The sequence below is a fragment of the Pteropus medius genome, unplaced genomic scaffold (assembly GCF_902729225.1).
Source record: "Pteropus medius unplaced genomic scaffold, Ma_sr-lr_union100, whole genome shotgun sequence".
NCBI classification, from domain to species: Eukaryota; Metazoa; Chordata; class Mammalia; order Chiroptera; family Pteropodidae; genus Pteropus; species Pteropus medius.
In genome coordinates, this window is record NW_024340696.1 from 8,285,901 (window position 1) to 8,291,483 (window position 5,583).

Genomic DNA, 5,583 nt, shown 5'->3' on the forward strand with positions numbered 1-5,583 from the left:
TCCTAATAATGCATTCTACTTCTCTTCCAAATCTCAGTTTATTACTATTTTGTAACAGACTTTCTGCATATTATAACTCGCTGATGCCGCGGTGTTGTTTTTCAGGGGAAAAGTACCGTGTTTCTTTTTTTTCCCCAATGGAATAGAGGTTAACCAAATTTTATAGCTCAGTAAAACTATTTTTTTGCAGATCCAGAATGATGCCATTACTATAAATTATCTTAAAATTATATATACATAAAGATTGGCCATTTAATGAATGTATTATTCTTTGTTAAGATTATAGGTGGACTTGTATCCCACGCTAAAGTGGTCATAAATAATATAGTGACTGCTAAGTCAGGTTAATATTAAAAGCAGAGTTTTGTAGTGCATCTTAAACACCATTATTCTCAGTCCTCTAGTTAAAAAAGAAAAACAAAGTCTTGTGGCAATAGTTTATCTCTCCCCACCACCGTCAACCCCTCAATTCATCTGGCTAAGTTTCGTGGGGCTCTTTCTTTTCATGAAAATTATTCTGTCACATTGCGTGCGTGTATCTGTCACTGAATCTGAATTGCATGTGAATTACACCTTGAATAGATTTCCCAAACTGGAGAAGCGAAAATGTTCTCCTTCTGAATATTTTAGACTTGTATGAGTTCTCTAATATTTTTGTTTTTGTGCAAGGCCTCTTGTAAGACGGCCTTGAGCCTTGAATGCTGACAGCCTCCATTAGCATTAATGCTGTTCTCTTATCTCCCCTCGCTCTCCTCTGCTCCCCCCTCGCTCTTTCTTGTCTGACGGTTCCCTGACATCGTTGACAAGGCTGACACCACCAATCAGCTTCGACTCAGCAAGGTCACTGTTCAGACTTGACTCGTGATTGGCTGCTGCGCTTCAGCGTGTTATTACTGTCTGATTTGATCGGAGGCAGGGGGTGGTCTCCAATCAAACAGAGAAAAGGTCCTAGAGAAGGTAATTAAATCCTGTCAGAGGCAATTATCGGTTCCAGGGCCATGACTCTGGCCCTGAATGCAGATGATCTGAAACTGTATTCTTGTAGAAATTCAAGAGGGCTCCTGGCATGGTTCAGCTAAGCATAAAGGAAGCAGCAGGCTTTCTGCAAACAATGCAGCTCTGTATTTTGAACCTTTCTGCCTTTTTCCCCCTTTACTCGAAGACTTCTGTTTTCACTGATCAAAAATATTCCTTTTCAGGATACATTCTAATTAATTTAATAGACAAGGTTTTCCTTTCTTGTACATAAATAATGACAAGTTTTAGCAAAGAACTTCTGCCCCCAACACGGCTGTAACAAACAGCCTTTATCAAGGCAAACCAAAGCATTTAATGAAAGGACACCAATCTGCAGTTTAGTTCGACAGAGAAAAAAATTTAAGCCTCTAACGTGGATATTCTGCCTGCGGTGCACTCTGCTCTGTCTGTTTATACCTTACAATACACATGATGGAGTTTGCTGCTGTGGCAAATCTAGAAGTTTCTCCAAGGTAGTCTAGTGATGGCAGTTTTCATTTAATGGCTACAGTTTTTAAAGGACAGAGAAAAGCTGCAGCAGATTTCAGTGTGTGAGGAAAATACCTTTCCCTCCCTCACGACCCAAATACTTAAGAGAGTTAAAATTTTAACCAAGGCCTGGAAAATAAAAACAGAAAGAAATGAACGCTGTATTTTTAATTGGGAAGGGAAAGCAAAGACAAACTACATAGGTGCACTCTTGCTCAAATAGATGGAAGACTTACGGAGAAGATTCCTGTGTGATTTCTGTTAAACTGTTATTTAATATGCTTTGCGATGTGGTTTTTGTCCAAGAACTGAGCAATAATATGTAAACCTCACTCCAGATTCTGAATAATATTATTCGTTCTCAGTAGTTTCAATAAGTTTAGCTTGAAAAATATTCAGTCCAGTGTAAAGGTATATTATAAAGGTTCTAGACCCTCATTCTCTTGGCTTGAATAGATTTTATGAAATATTGCACTCAATAAATGTAAGCTTCCCAAATGGAGAGGTTTGACTTTGCCACTTGTGTTTTATAAGCACGGGTATTATTTTTTCAAGAATTAAGATGTTCAAAACACCATTAAACCAATTTCTGTATTGTTGCTGATGAAACAGTTTAACCACTAGGGTTTCTCCTGAGGGAACCGTTAACTTTCCTCTAATCTTGGTTGTTTTCTTTGTTTCTAAAACATTATATTCCTTAATATGCCTGTCTTTATTTGTTTTGTTGAAACATAAACAGATGCTTTAAGCAAAACATCATTTTTAAAAAAATAGTCCTTGCTACTAGTCCATTGATCAGGATGAGATATCAGACTGGGAAAGAAATTGGTGGGAGAAAATGTTAATAATAGTGAAAACTGTTTTGGACACTGGTTGGCTGGATTAAAAAAAAAAATCCCAAGTCCAAATTTGCACACATGACTGTGAAAATGATGTTTAATTCATCCCATATTGTGTTTTTGGAACATCAAAGGCTTCATCAACTTCCTAATAAAGACAAAAGAGATAAGTAGATAAAGGCAACTGCTTGTGAATCTGGCCGCATAGTTTAGAACATTTTAGAAATAAGGTTCACTGCTATTACAGAACTATTTGCTTTTCCTCCATCTGAGTGACAACTCTATTTCAGTTTTGAGCTAGAGTGTTTATTTTTCTTTGACCAATCATTGTATATTATTGCGTGCTTAAATTTTTTGCTTTGGTTTCATTTTATACTGAAAGGGTAGCTGTTTTATTGAAGACAACTCTTCTGAAAGAAATCTTTATCTGTGAAGAAAAGAAACAGTTTTTGTAAGTAAAAAAAAAACCGAAAAACAAAAAAACTTCATATGTTTTCCTCTAGTGGTTAAGATCAGTGCTCCCAAAAGAGAAAAGAAAAAAGAAAGAAAATAAGAGTCACATATGAGTAGTTTACTGAAGAGTCCTCTGTACTCAAGGCTGTATCCATCATCTTCTTTGCCCAGATACATCTTTCAAGCTACCTCTCGAGAGTGGAGATACTTGAGGGCAGCGATAGTGTCTTACTCCATCTGGTATGTTGCCAGAAAGCCAAAAAATAGAAGACTGTATCATTTCAGACATGTATTAAGACACCCTACATGGGCCTCTGTGAGGTGGGACCACTCCCAAGTTGAAATCCTGGAAATGATCAGTAACTGTATAGTAATATTGTTTAATCAGAGAAGAGGGCTAACTCAAATGTCTTGTTGGGGAGTGGACTCTGATCTGACAGCTGTTATCTATGTTTAATTCGTGTTTTAAATAAGATGGAAGCTTCTTTATGCTGTTATTTAATTCTATGACCATTTAAGCACCAACCATTAGAACTGCCTTAATGCAAAAGATCTGCAGTCATTAGAATTATGAAGGTGGGTTGTCTGCATGATGTGTCTTTAAAAGGTTTGTAAACAGAACTCTCCAGGGGACAGTATGTTGTATTCAAAATTAAAATGTATTTTAAAATTTACAATGTTTATGCAAAACATAGAAAATAACTCATATTTATCTCCTTCTGTTCAGTTACTTTGGTCAATGTTATTGGAATGGGATGAGAGGATTTGCCTTTTAATTGGTCTTTTCCAGATTTCTCATGAGAGTCCTACTACCACACTGCAGAAGTATACTACCCAAACAAAGCCCGTTGAGGTACATTTTCAGGATGGTGCGTATGGGAACAATAATTTATGAACAGTAATAGGAGCTGGGTATGCAATTTGCTGCCCAGCACCACAGTAAGTGTACCCCACTGATTACTGAGTGCACTGAAAATACTTAAGTAAATAAGATAAAAGCCATCTGCAGTTCCTTACTTTTAAGTTGGAAATCATGAAAATGACTATTAAACAACACGTACTAAGAACTATATATATTTTAAAAGGGGAATTGACAGTGAAAAATTAGCTGTTCCTTACCACATAAGAAAAAATTAACTTTCACTGTTCTGTGTTGTTGCTGTGAATTTGCTGTGTTGCAAGCTGCATATTTACCCCTCAAGGGACCTGAAAACTTATCAGATTTTATTAATTTATTGGCTCTGTGCTGAGGTGTATTGTAAACTAATTTTAAGTACTTCATTTTGGTATTTATTCACTGCATACTGAAAGAAGCAACGTCTCCTACAACCCCCCAGGGTTTCCATAGTCAGTTATATTGTGGCTTTCTTCAACCTGAAGATCTGAAATCTAAATACATTTAAATATTTCATTTGATGTTTCTTTCTTTTTCTTTTTTTTTAAATTTATGCCTACAGCACCCTGGCCTTGCTAGGTGGTCTCCCATCCAAGTACTAAACCATGCCCAACCCTGCTTAGCTTCTGAGATCAGACATCGGGCTTGTTCAGGGTGGCATGGCTGTAGACCATGGACCGTGTCTCCACTGGGGCACTAACCCAGGACTGTCTGCGTGTAAAGCAATATGCTAACCACTACACTATGGAACCATGTCCAATTTGATGTTTCTTAAAGAGCATCACCTTCATTATTGATTTTCAAAATTAGGGACACAGTCTTACAGCAGCAGCAGCAGGGTTGTGGCATCTGGAAATGTAGATAATAGAAATGTTAATTTTACAATGAGCATGAGGTTAACCAACAGGGTCAGAGAATGGTGGGGAGAAGGAGTGAGCCATGATTTGGACCCAGGAGATTTAAAGGCCAAGAAATGGGAAGGAAAAGTGAGAGTAATGGAAAGACTGCTGGAAGAGAGGTAAAGTCGAAAGGGGAGAGAAGAAAATGAAAACCTTCTTGGTAAATGGAAGAAATGAGGGTCACCCTCTTTTGTGACTGAAAGTCACAAAACTTGGTTCTAGATCAGGTACCGTCCAGTTTAGCCACCAGGAATGTTAGTTGTCATCAGTCCTGCTCAGCATCTGTTCCATTTCCTTCCTTCTCCCCAGGGTTGACAGATAAAATACAGGACCCTTAGTTAAATCTGAATATCAGACAAATAATGAAATATGTTTTAGTAAAAATATGTCCTGAGTATTGCATTAGACTACTAAAAAATTATTCCACGTTTATGTGAGATTCAAATTTTATTGGTATTTTTCTTTGCTAAATCTGGCAACTCTACCTACCTGAGCAGCAGTGATACATGCAGCCTAGTGTAGGCAGGTGTGGAGGTTCTCAAATGTGGGGGCCAATGTCAATGTTAGTATGAAAATTGCCCCTTGATCAAATTTGTACTAAGAACTTTAAGGTTAGTTCATTTCTTGCCTCTTACCTCTGTTGTCTTTAGATACCACTGCAAATATTTTTTCTTTCATATTCTAGTGGCTAAACTTGTCTGTCTACTTCCCCCCAAGTAATCATTCCCTTCCTTTCTTCCAACTGTTTGCACAGTATCCCCAGGAGTCCATCCACAGTCCATTCCTGACAAAGTCCTCTTTATCTAAAGAGGATTGAGTCTCCTCCTCTCTTAATGGAAACTCTGTTCTTCATTTGTAGCTGTCTTGAGTGGAGGCTACTCTTTGTGAGATACTCCAGGGAAGCGGGGGAGCAAATTCTCATTGTTACTTCCAAACCTCAGGCAAATTCTGTCTCTCTCTGTCTCAGTCTCTCTGTCTGTCTGTCTCCCTG